The sequence below is a fragment of the Pan paniscus genome, chromosome 4 (assembly GCF_029289425.2).
Source record: "Pan paniscus chromosome 4, NHGRI_mPanPan1-v2.0_pri, whole genome shotgun sequence".
Taxonomy (NCBI): Eukaryota; Metazoa; Chordata; class Mammalia; order Primates; family Hominidae; genus Pan; species Pan paniscus.
The window spans coordinates 123,200,416-123,214,087 of NC_073253.2; the positions used below are offsets into that span (position 1 = coordinate 123,200,416).

At 39.2% G+C, this 13,672-nt stretch overlaps 1 protein-coding gene and 1 long non-coding RNA gene across 2 annotated transcripts in view; one reads left to right on the forward strand and one right to left on the reverse strand.

Annotated features, from left to right (window-relative positions):
• The window catches only part of LOC117980371 (uncharacterized), a 71,259-nt gene extending 65,882 nt beyond the window's left edge, over positions 1 to 5,377 (reverse strand). The window contains exon 1 of the long non-coding RNA XR_004671641.2: positions 5,250 to 5,377. This is a non-coding gene — a long non-coding RNA (uncharacterized LOC117980371). The remainder of the gene's footprint in view (positions 1 to 5,249) is intronic.
• Positions 1 to 13,672, forward strand: part of CCDC192 (coiled-coil domain containing 192) — a 240,149-nt gene that overhangs the window by 189,479 nt on the left and 36,998 nt on the right. The window lies entirely within an intron of this gene.

The following is a 13,672-nucleotide window of genomic DNA, read 5'->3' on the forward strand; positions in this document are numbered from 1 at the left end:
TGTTTGCATGGTTATAGATCTCAGATGAACATATAATTTTGCTCAGCAAAGCAGCCATGATTTTTTCCCCATAGATTGCTTTCTCACTATTCTGTACCCTCACACTTCTCTTCAAACTTCTCTCTTCATCCCCTCTATGTACACCCAGGAGAATGACCTTGCTTGTTTGTTTGTTTTGAGACACAGTCTTGCTCTGTCGCCCAGGCTGGAGTGCAGTGGCGCAATCTCGGCTCACTGCAACCTCAGCCTCCCGGGTTCAAGCAGTTCTCCTTGTCTCAGCCTCCGGAGTAGCTGGGATTACAGGTGCCTGCCACCGCTCCTGGCTAATTTTTGTATTTTTAGTAGAGACAGGGTTTTGCCATGTTGGCGGGGCTGGTCTTGGACTCCTGACCTCAGGTGATCCGCCTGCCTTGGCCTCCCAAAGTGCTAGGATTACAGGTGTGCACCACTGTGCCCAGCTGAAAATGACCTTACTTATGACTCATTGAGAGTACACAAGCCATCCGTGAGGGATTCTTATCTTTTATCTTTCCACTACCAAATCTAAATTCTTGCTTCTTCACTTGTGTTCTCCTGATTGCTTTTTGTTACAGTGGAAAAAGGGTCCTTCCTCCCATTCAAGGTCTCTCGTTCCACCTAGTGCTCCAGACTCATCATTCTCATCTTTCCAGTGATGTACATATTTGCCTCATCTCATGCGTGCATCATATACTCCTCTTTACTACCTCATTACTATCTGCATAGGAACATGTTGGTATTTCACATCTCTGTAAAAACTTCCTTTGATGCCTCATTTCCCAGTCTCTTTGTCCCACTCTCACCTTGGAATAAGGTCAACATATTGTAAAGATTATCTCCACACACTATCTTCACTTCTTCACCTCCCTCTCATTTGCTGTTTAATCCACCACATTCTGGTTCTTTCTACTCCATCTAGATGATGGTATTCAACTGACAGTGCTTTTATGTATGGCATTTACTATCTTTTAGCTTACCTGACAATTTTTGTCCATTTCTTCCCATTGGGCCACAAGCTCTTCGAGGGTATATATTACATCTTCAGCATATTTGTATCCTCCCACATTACCCAGTACTGCTGCCTTGCATAAAGACAGGCAGAAGTACTGTCTTTTTTTATCAGAGTACTATTGGGTTTTTATCAGAGTACTATTAACAGGAATGGAAATGAAAGATGTTGTGCAAATTACTAAGTCTAAAAAAAGCCAAGAAGCTATAAAGAATGTTGGTTACAATAATTATCATTTGAAGATTGTTATGTGCTTATGTCATAATCAAGTTGTAAATTATCTGGTGCTATCATATACTTGGAGCAGTGGAGAAAGCCCTAAAATTAGAGACTAAACATCATAGAAACACATGATTTCAAAAGAAAAGGTAGACAATCCTGAGATAATTAAGGTGCTGTTGTTTGTTGTTTTGTTACCATGTAATTCTGATTACATGACAAAGATTAACTCCTGGATGGAACTAGCAGAACAGAAAAATACAGATGTAGTTATTTCTAAATTTATAGAGAAATTGGTTTAGTATCTAAGATGCTGACATTAGTTGAGCTGTAGCGTGGATTCAAAATGCCTTTAAAAAATCTAAAATGAACTCAAAATGTGTTTCCATTATAATCAGAAGTGCGTATGTACATTTCAGGTATGTAGGTGATGTGGAAGAAATTTTAAATTTTATCTTTGTGAGCTCTAGTAGCTCACTTGGCAACTGGTAGTGCAGTCCTCTGACATCATTTTCTCATTGTTGACTAGTTTTATGAAGATGTGGCATTGTTCTAGAGAGAAATTGAATAATTATGAATTTAAATAAAGTACTCAGAAATCTGTGTTATAGTTGGCCAAATGTGCAAATAAAGATTTTATTTTATTTTTAAACGCAAGAGCTGGTTAAATAGAAACACATAGCTCAGGGTTAGGAAGAGAAACAGTGTAGAGTAGGTTTGTATGAAAATAAAAGAACAGAGAAAATAATGCTCTCCATTGTCTCGAGTGACACAGAATTGGCAGTAATCCAAATACCGCAAGAGACAAGATTAATATTAAGTATATCTGTCAACATCCTGTTTGAAAATCTCAGCCAGGATCGGAGATATCTGAAAACATCCAAATGGGGTTTCGCCTAAGAATGAGTCATAGTCTCCATAGCAGAAAGCCCTAAAATATCAGTATCGGGTGTTAGAAGTCAAGCAGACCTTAGCGATAATCTTGTCCAATCCCATGTTTTACAGATGAGAAAACTGGGGTCCAGACAACCCTCTCTCCACCCAGCTACACTGGCAGGCACCAGGAAGTAATGAACAGAATATGGATTTGGAACTACACAGAATTAGGACCAGATCCCAGCTCAGTCACTCAGACAAGTCCCTTACTATCTCTGAGCCTCAATTTCCTCAACTTTAATATAAGAATCAAAATAGCTACTTTGCAAGGTGGTTGTAAGATTGGGAGCAATGCACATATAAAGCATCTGACACACAGAGAATCAACAAATGCTAGGTCTTATTGACCATAGTCCTGGGATTAGTAACAGAACAAGGACATCCACTGCAGTCCAAGTGTGTTCTCACTATACCTTTAGAGATCCCCAGTCCGTAGACCTCTTCCAAAAAGAGGGGAAGGGGAGGAGTTATTACACTCTTCTATAAACACGTAGGCTTTTGATAATCTGGAAATATCAAATGAGCCAGTATCATATAAAATGCCAACTGGAACTTACTAACTTGTCCAGAACATCAACATGACAAAGGATAGTTTAACATAAGGGACAGAAATCTGATAAACATTTATAAATACAGCCCAACAAAACCTTTCTGAATTGAATCTTTCACACTTAAGTATGTGTGGGGACGGGGTGTCAGTGTTGCATATATATATACCAAACCAGGCTTTGTAAGTTACACAATGGCCTATTTTTAAAAATTCAGCAATAATGCATTAATTTTTCTAACATTTAAGACAGACCTCCTGTATCTAAAATAAAAGTTGAAATTAAAGAAAAAAAATTTTCATTCCAAATTAAAACTAAACTTTGGGGGAAAAAAATCCAAACCTTTAAAGATGGAATGAATTATAGCAAAAAGATAAAGGAAAATTGCTTAAGCCTTTGCGGTTTGTAAAAGAGTGAGACAAAGCTGAAATGTTTATGTGTTCTAATTACCTATCTCCATTGCAGGTGTATATGACATGGAAATACAGGCCCTACTACTTAAAGGATAGACTTAATGACTCGTGGGCAATCTGATTGCTCGGATACTTTAGTCCTATCTAATTTTTTTTTTTTTTTTTTTTTTTTTTGAGACGGAGTCTTGCTCTGTCGCCCAGGCTGGAGTGCAGTGGCGTGATCTTGGCTCACTGCAAGCTCTGCCTCCCGGTTCATGCCATTCTTCTGCCTCAGCCTCCCGAGTAGCTGAGACTACAGGCGCCTGCCACCACACCCGGCTAATTTATTGTATTTTTAATAGAGACAGGTTTCACCATGTTGGCCAGGATGGTCTCGATCTCCTGACCTCGTGATCCACCTGCCTCGGCCTCCCAAAGTGCTGGGATTACACGCGTGAGCCACCGCGCCTGGCCAATCCTATCTAATTTTAACTCATTTATATAAATATAGTCATTAGCCATGACATGTTAACTTTGAATGGACAATGTAAGTTTCCACAGCTAGATTCTACTGAATACCTTCTCAGGATAGTCCCTTTGAAAATGAATAAGAATCTAAATCTATAAAGGAATGCTAAGTAACTAGCTTCTCCAAGTTACTACTTGCATTGTTTCCAGGTGCCTAGAGTCACCAGTATGGTAATATAAGATCTAAATAGCTGACAAAAGTAAGAAATCTGTAAGATTTTAGAACTAGAAAGGTTGTTAATGAGGCCACAAATTCGCCCATAGGCTAAATCCAGCCAACCAAAGTGTTTTAATTGTTCCTTAAAGTATTTGCCCATGCCATATGTTAGATACTTTGCAATAGTCTCAACCATTTAACAATCAAGAGATTTCACATTGCAAACAAGATTTCCAGCTTCCTTTGAAAAGTTATATAATCTGGCAACTCTGGGCTGAATTTTTTTTTTTTTCCCTGCAACTTTTATTTTGAGTTCAGGGGTACATGTGTAGGATGTGCAGTTTGGTTACGTAAGTAAACGTGTGCTGTGGTATTTTGCTGCACGGATCATTCCATCACCTAGGTATTAAGCCCAGCATCCATTAGCTATTCTTCCTGATGGTCTCCCTCCCCCACCACCTTCTTCTGACAGTGGGTCTGAATTCTTGCATGGGAATCCTTGGTTAGAACTGAACAGTGGCCACCCCTTAAATGCAATGAGTTCTCTCCAGTTGCCCCATCTCCTATTACTCCTGATGGGATTACACAGGCCGATTCTGCTTACTGACATTGCCTTCAGAGCTCCTGCTCTGGTCCGAATTCATATTTTACAGAAAAGAAAAGCCAACACCCAGAGAGATCAAAAGATTGAAGCTAGCTCCAGAATCCAGATCTCCTAGCCAACTATGCCTTTTCCCATATCAGAAAGTCTTGAATGATTATTTGTTTTAATGAGTATTCCCTAAGAAATGAATAAGCACAAAAATAAAATCTAGAGCACAATTTGCAAGAGATTAAATACTTAGGTAAAAAATAGTAGGGCTGGGTGTGGTAACTCACTCCTGTAATCCCAGCACTTTGGGAGGCCGAGGTGGGTGGATCACTTGAGGCCAGGAGTTTGAGACCAGCCTGGCCAACATGACAAAACCCTGTCTCTACTAAAAATACAAAAATTAGCCAGGCATGGTGGTGCACACCTGTAGTCCCAGTTACTCAGGAGGCTGAGGTGGGGGTATGACTTGAAGCCTGGGAGGCAGATGTTGCAGTGAGCTGAGATCACGCCACTGCACTCTAGCCTGGGTGACAGAGTCGTACCCTGTCTCAAAAAAAAAAAAAAAAAAAAGTAATGCCACCTCAGACAAAAATATTACTGATTATCAGTTGCTGCTTAGCTTGTTCTTAGAAGGAGGACTAATTATTAACAGGCAATTGGTTTCGTATAATTTTTTAAAATCTCTAAATTGGCTTTATTTGAATCTTTAATGTTAACATACATAAGAGTCCACTTGGTGGAATTTAAGTCCCTAGGCCCTTTTTGAAGAGATTCTGAATAAGTATGTCTGTGTTGAGATGCAGGAATTTGCATTTTTAAGTGACTATCACAAGAGATTGATTGCACTTACCCATCAGACTAATATGTCACTTTCAGGTGGGTGTGGTGGCTCCCTCCTGCAATTCCAACACTTTGAGAGGTCCAGGCAGGAGGATCATTTGAGGCCATGAGTTAGAGACCAGCCTGGGCAACATAGTGAGACCCCCGTCCCTACAAATAATAATAATAATAATTTTAAAAAATTAAAAGTCACTTTCACATTTTCAATTCTCATCTTAAGCTCCAGACCTTAATCATGGTACTTGGTTCCCCTCCATTCAAAGAATGAAAATTTCCCACTTGTAGCTCCTGATTCTTTTCATTTTCTTCTTCTTTTTTTTTTTTTCTTGAGACGGAGTTTCGCTCTTGTTGCCCAGGCTGGAGTGCAACACTGCGAACTCGGCTCACCACAACCTCCGCCTCCCGGGTTCAAGGGATTCTCCTGCTTCAGTCTCCTGAGCAGCTGGGGCTACAGGTGTGCACCACCACACCTGGCTAATTTGTTTTTTGTTTTTTTGTATTTTTAGTAGAGACGGGATTTCTCCATGTTGGTCAGGCTGGTCTCGAACTCCTGACCTCAGATGACCCACCCACCTCGGCCTCCCTAAGTGTTGGGATTACAGGCGTGAGCCACTGTGCCCAGCTGATTCTTTTCATTTTCTGTGTTTCCTGTTTTGCGGTTTATTAAAGAAAAACCCAAAGAACATATAATGACTGGTATAGCACAAAGGACCAATCCCATAAATATAATTGCTCAATCAGAATGTTTTTATAATGGTGACTAGGTTACTAGTATAGAGTATCTCCTACAGACTCTACTGACTTTATTCTTCTTTCTAAATAATGCTTTCTTTGAATTGAAAAATATTTCCTTTATGGAGCAAATGTACCAGAAGTTTTTATAGCTTTCGCTTAAAACTGCAGGTCAACTTTTGTATTTCTTCTCTAATGTCTCTTTTTTCTTTTTTTAAAGGTTTTATCATCTTCTATGCCTTTTAAATAGACTTTTAGTATAACCAGACAAGCAAAATAAATAGCTACACAGTAGTCTCCTCACATATGACTATTATTTGATTCCATCTAACGAACTAGATATTATATCCTACATTATATCAGAATCACTTTATTTTACCTAAGGCAATTTTAAAGTGAAAATTTCTATATTCAGCCCCCCGAGAATAAAAATCAACAACAAAAAATCAGTCTCTTATAGGAAAGAGGGATATGCCAAAAAGGGATATGACGTCTGTCCACAATTAATTCATACTGAAACACTGCAAAAGTAGCACCAGATAAAGGGAAAAGAAAGTTCATTGAAGCATTTAGCTGGATTCACAGTAGGATATTTTTGAAGGTGAAAGTTAAGGCTCTCGGGTTCTAAGTGCTTATGACAGAGCAATTCTTGATGTAAAAGCAGGCATATGTAACCAGGCCACTTTTAGAGGAAGAAATAGGACCTCAGAGGATTTTTAATATTATTCAATGGAAAAGAATCTTGTGTATATATGGAATAATGCAATTTTAGAAAAAGTGCATATATCGTATTTTGGGTTTTTCTTTTTCATTTTTCCTCTTAGGAATTAGCCTTTAGAGAGGATTCTCATTTTTTTTTCTTTTAAAATTTTGCATTAGAATAGGTGTTCTAGTTTATGAAAGCACTTTTGAAAAAGATCATTTGAGAATGTGAAAATATTTAAGAATGTTTCAACTTCTCATGTAGTTTACTTCAAAAGTAACCTTTATAATATTAGACTATAAGTTATGCTGCAGAAGTAATTAATTGACCTGATTCTATTCATTAATTAAGACTCTCCCTGGTATCAAATGAGAAGCTTAACATACTGGGCAGTATAACAGTAATCATTGTGAAAGCGCTCACTTTGGCTTTATGATTAACATAGGAACTTAAGAACTGCTTAGCTTAAAAACTTGCTAGAGTATATTTAACGGGGCCTGAAAGAGACCTAGTATATTTAATGGGGCCTGAAAGAGACCTTAATATGGTCCAGTTTTTTTTTTTTTTTTTTTTGAGACGGAGTTTTACTCTTGTTGCCCAGGCTTGAGTGCAATGATGCAATCTCCATTCACTGCAACCTCCACCTCCTGGGTTCAAGTGATTCTCCTGCCTCAGCCCCTCGAGTAGCTGGGATTATAGGCACCCACCAACACGCATGGCTAATTTCTGTATTTTTAATAGAGAGGGAGTTTCGCCATGTTGGCCAGGCTGGTCTTGAACTCCTGGCCTCAAATGATCCGCCCGCCTCAGACTCCGAAAGTGCTGGGATTACAAGCGTGAGCCACTGTGCCCGGCCCAAATGTCTGTTAATAGAGGAGAGGAGCTGGTTTTGTTCCTTGATTCAGAGTTTCCTATATAATAGAAAGCTTGTTTGTAGGTGTAGTAATTTTTAAAAAGGAAAAAGAAAAACTGAAATCATGCCCTACTTTTAGCAGTGGTCCTGTTTTGCAGGTGTGAGAAGGAGGGAGGAGGAAGGGGGAGGTGGAATACAAGAGAAGGAGCTGAGCATGAACACAACAGAGCACGCAAGAAGGTTTTTTGACTCCATGAAATGCTGAGATGTGGACAAAGCAGCCTTCCAGGGAGCCCGTTCCCATCCCTGCATGGTACCCTTCATGCTAAGCAGTGTCCTTCAGTGAAGGGTGGGGTGAGAGAGGGAGGGAGAAAGACAGAGGTTACTGTGACTGAGATGGTTCAAGGGTAAATCCATAGTAATTCTGTACTTAGGACAAAAGTATGGTGTTCTAAATAACCCCTGTGGCTCTAAGGCCACAAGTCATATCTAATGAGGACAGATTTTCACTGTGAACAAGGGTCCCTAGCCTCAGTTTTGCCTTTTCTGTGGCACCTACTCTGGCTCCAGGGCAGTGGTTACAGCGAGAGTGGGTTTCTTTGAGTCAGCTAGCTGTTTAGGAAGAAAATACATTTTATGAATGAGGAATGACTCACAGACACATTTTGAAATTTAGTTTCATATGTTATAGAATGCTGCTAATTTTAAACTCCAGAGCAAAAGTTAGGAATTACGTCTTTATTTCTCTGTTTTGCGTTTTTGGGGGGAGTGAACAGGGGGAGCTTCTTTTCAATAAAGCGAAAGAAATGCTTTAATACAGAGGAGAAAAGAGGACCAAACAGGGACCATTCTCTATACAGACATTTGTCTGAGGAGAGAAATATGTTCAAGAAAAGCAGTGGAAAGGTTAAGGGACCATCCAAAGAGAGATCCAAGCCCTGCTCTGAGGCTGTTGACCAAGTTCCTCATCAGCCTGGACAATGCACACGTTGGCAGGAGAGGAAATGTTTGGAGATGCACATGTTGGCAGGAGAGGAAATGTTTGGAGAGTTTCTGGAACAACATGTGGGCTGGCTTAATCATAAAGCCTCAAGGTTGGCAAGCCAGAGGGCCTGCTCCTGAACTTAAAGAACATAAACACAGCCTCTCAACTGCCAGCCATAAAAGTAAACCATCATCACACTGCACCAAAAAAAAAAAAAAAAAAAAAAAAATTGATATGATGAGAAAAAAAGAAAAAAAGATCTTAAACAGCTATCCATTCAAACCCAATCACCCAGCAGTGAATCTGTTGATTCTAAGCTCATTTGTGGGCTTGTGGAAGCCTCATGGAGACGCAAACCTGATCTTAATCTTGCAGGACCAGACTCACAATTTTACTGTGTTTTCAAAATCACAGCAAGTTCTCAAAACAACCTGCATGTTTATCTTCGAATATTTACCCAAATACCCTGAATGTACAGTTGTTCCATAGGAATGGCAATGGGCATCACAAGGGGACACAGGTCCTGATTTCTGTGTGGGACCTCAGGTGTCCTCTGTGGTTGCCTCAAGTTTGTTTCCCCTGACTCAGGTGTCCTCTGTGGTTGCCTCAAGTTTGTTTCCCCTGACGCTTAACTAATACCTTCAGATTCCCAAAGAAAACTGCCAAGCTGATTCCAAAAGTCCCTGCCTTCACCAGTGTTTAGCATCATGTGTAGATTTAACCACCACTTATCGGACACATGTTAACACTTACTTTGAATATCTAGCATTCAGAAGAAAGAGTGTAGAGCGGAAAGAATCAGAAAAACTAGGATCAAATCCCAGCTTTGCTAACCCTAGTATTTGGGCTATGCCTCAGTTTTCTCAGTGCCTTAAGACCGGAATAGCGTTACAAAATTTTGTTGAAAAAAAATATGGAAATCCCTAGCACCACAGGTGCTCCTTCCTTTTCCTGGAGGTGTCTGTTCCTCTTAGAGATGCTACAGCTTTAAAGCAGGGTAGCATCCTAAACTCAGATGTACATGGAAAACGGAATTGGGTTGATTCTATTAATTACAAGAAAGTCAGTAAGGCCAGTGCAGATTCAAGGATATAGGATGAGATTCCACCTGTTAATGGGATGTGGCAAGTTCACATTCCGAAAAACATGTGAGATGAGACATAGTACTGTGGTCTTGGGAAATACGATCTGCCATCCATGGTTTGCCATATAACCCACTTTTGAAGGTCAGAAGCTGAAAACAGGCTGTTGGTGTTTTCTTTGTAATAAATTCCAATTTCTCCTTAGCCAGATGCTTAAATGAAACTAGCACAAATGATTTTTTTATTCAAAAAGACAAAAGAGAAAAGTATATTAAACATTATAGAACATGATCACAAATGCACCTCTAATTAAATTAAATTGACAATGTTCCTGAGCCATGACCTCATGGATAGAGTGGCTTGGCTTCCTAAAGGCCTAGGTAACAAGTAAGGGGGATATGGCAAACTCTCCTATTGAATTAGCTTTTCTTAAAAATTCTTTTTTATTAAAGCAGTACTGTATAAACGTTGCTATGTTCTATCAGAATCTATTTGAGTGAAAAATAAATAAATACAGTTACTGTGTGCCTCAGATCTTACTAAACAGTCCCTCTTCTGAAGAAAAGACCAATTTGAGAAAAAAATTAACATTTGGGTTCAGAATAAAACTTTTTTCCCCTGGAGAATACATATTTTGGTTAAAAAAAAGTTTAAGTCTGTATAAGTTGTTTTTTAAGCAGAAATATAAATTAGTCAAAACAGTGGGACATGACTTAAATTATAATCAATTTTATCCCATGTAACACAATTGGGTATCTACTTACAGTAAACAAAAAAGATGAACTCTTTCTTTTTATGAAGTTTAAATGATGAAATTCATTCCACATTGTTTCACTGAAATATTCTTAAGAAATTAAACTGTTTTGTTAAATCATGACATTGCTAGGTAATATCTTAAAAAAATTATTCCTAAATAATAATCATCAATGATTTGCAGTTATTTTGAATCAACCTAGGGTGGAAAAAAAGTAATCATTAGGCAGTTATTACCAAACCTCTTTTTCATTTGTATTTTCATTTGTATATATGAGGGGGAGGAGCACCTTGTAAAAACTATATTCACATCCCTACAGGATTAGACTGGTTTAGAGAAGTAGAAAAATATAGTTTAAAAACAAATAGAGAAATTCAGAGAGTCATTAGATATGAAAAGCAAACATAATTAAAAATAAAATTAATTAAATCATCCCTGAGGGATGGAGAGAAGAGAAGATGGTTATTTTTGTACTCGCTTCAGGGAAAGCCTAACGGAAAAGTATGGCATCCAAGAATCTTCTCTTCCTGCTCCCAATCAGTCAGGGCTTCTTTACCATTCATCTCTTTCCATTCCACACATGTTTGAAGGTTCATCTATATTTTAAAGGCTGCTGGTCCTTCCTGTATTTTATAGGCTGCTGCTAGTATTATCTTATACTAGTTTTTACAGTCCAAATACTATTTTGTATTCTGCAACTTTATTTTGTATTCTGCAACTTTAATAAGATCTTTTAAATTTCAGTACTACAGGGATCCCAAATAAATCCCAAGTAAATTGTGATGAATAAATTATGTATATAAGACAGTAATTGCTGAGGAACACAAATCTTTCTTCTAATAATAACCACAGACCGGACATGGTGGCTCACGCCTGTAATCCCAGCACTCTGGGAGGCTAAGGCAGGTGGATCATCTGAGGTCAGGAGTTCAAGACCAGCCTGGCCAACATGGTGAAACCCTGTCTCTACTAAAAAATACAAAAATTAGCCAGGCATAGTGGTGCATGCCTGTAATCCCAGCTACTAGGGAGGCTGAGGCAGGAGAATCGCTTAAACCTGAGATGGGGAGGTTTCAGTGAGTCGACATCCTGCCCCTGCACTCCAGCTTGGCCTGGGTGATAGAGTGAGACTCCATCTCAAAATAATAATAATAATAATTAAAAAAATAAGAACCACATAATCTAGGCAGAACATAACAACAGGAGGCTATAAAAGTTTTTTTTTTTTTTCCATTCTTGAATCTGGGTCCTGACATTCACAACATGTTTGTTAAAGAAAACAGAACAAAATCAACAAACAAACAAAAAACCAAAAAAACTTCCTGCTCTCATTTAGTTTAGGGAATGCTCTTTAACTAACATAAACGTTCCTTACTTGATTATCACCCCCGGTTTTCACATACCTCCTATCTGCATGCATTCATGAGACATATATCATACTTGGCAGTGAAAGTCAAGAGATGAATCTAATGTTGGACTAGCCTTCAGCCTAGCATTCAACAACTTGCATGACTATAAAGTGTGAAGCAAATGCCTAGAAGGATTGCTGCCTGCCATAGCTACAGAAAATTTTCTGGGTTCATGTGCATCATAGAGTAACCTCCTGGGCAATTAGCAGTGGTATTTTTATAAACGATGACACCAGTTACTCTGGGCAGATAGAGCTTGTGAAGTACCCTAGTGCTTCAGCAATGGCTTTGAGAGTGTAGGTCAAAATTCTTAATTGCCTGGAGTTGCTCTGGAGCATGTGAGCTTAACTTTATTGTGTCTATCAGTCAACACTCATGTGGTTGCAAGTGTCAGGAATCCAAATTATACTCGCTTAAACAAAAAAGGGAATGTATAGGCTTTTTTATTAAAAATATCAGTCATGGCAAGTTCCAGATGCTTGGAGAGGATCAAAGGGAGTCAGGAATCCATCTGTCTCCCAACCCTGATTTCCTCTCTAATGGTTCAACTTTCCGGCATGCTCTTCCATTGCTGTAAAGAGGCAGACACCAGCAGCTCCACACTTGCAGGTTACATGGTTAGTAATCCCAGCAGGATAAGAACTCCTCTTTTAGAACAATCCTGCCTAAGTTCTGTAATTCATTCTTTTGGAGGAATTTTTTTTTTTTTTTTTTTTTTTTTTTTAGATGCAGTTTTTGGTCTTGTCGCCCAGGCTGGAGTGCAATGGCGCAATCTCGGCACACTGCAACCTCTGCCTCCCAGGTTCACGTGATTCTCCTGCCTCAGCCTCCTGAGTAGCTGGGATTACAGGCAACCGGCACCACGCCCAGCTAATTTTTGTATTTTTAGTAGAGACGGGGTTTTGCCATGTTGGCCAGGCTGGTCTCAAACTCATGACTTTAGGTGATTCACCCGCCTTGGCCTCCCAAAGTGCTGGGATTACAGGGGTGGGCCACCGCGCCCAGTCTTTGAGGAATTTTTTGAATGAATCATTATGGCTGGATGATGAAAAGTTTTGGATGGGTATGTCTGGTTCATGCAGGCATGAGTGGAGCCTCCAATAATGTCAACTGCTCCCAAATCATATAGCCTGGGAACAGAAAAGGGGAGATGACCAAACAAAAAATAGCTGTTCATTACAAATACAAATGTTAAAAGCTTGGTCTGAAGTCCAATTTTAGGTGACCAAAATTTGAGCCAATAATTTTTAAAAAGAAATAAAATCCAAAGAAATGAAAGCTTTTATTGAAAACTGTTTTGTTGGAGGTGGCAGCCAGTTATTGACATTAAATTTAAAGGAGAGTGAATTTCATCATGACAAAAAGTGGCTGTTACAGGTAAAATAATGACCCTCCCCCAAAAGATGTCTTTACCTAAATCCTGGAACCTGTGAATACTTTCAGGGACTTTGCAGATGTGGTTAGGTTAAGGATCTTGAGATGGGGAAATTGTCCAGGTGGGCCCAGTGTAATCACCTGAGTCCTTAAAAGCAGAGAACCTTTCCTGCCTGTGATCAGAGAGAGATGTGATAGATTATGAAGGGCCAGAGAGATGCAGCATTACTGTCTTTGAGGATAGAGAAAGGGAGCCACGAACCAAGAAATATGGACAGCCTCTGGAAAATGGGAAAGGCAAGAAACAGATTCTATCCTAAAGCTTCCAAAAAGAAGACAGCCTTACTGTAACCTTGATTTTAGCCCAGTGAAACCTATGTTTGGACTTCCAACCTCCAGAGCTGTAAGGTAATGAATGTGTGTTGTTTAAGCTGCTGTTTGTGGTCATTTGTTAGAGCAGCAATAATAAAGTAATACACCAGCTATTCCTGCACCTTCATACATTCTGTAGCCTAAATTCTTAGCACGTGGTTTGTACAGA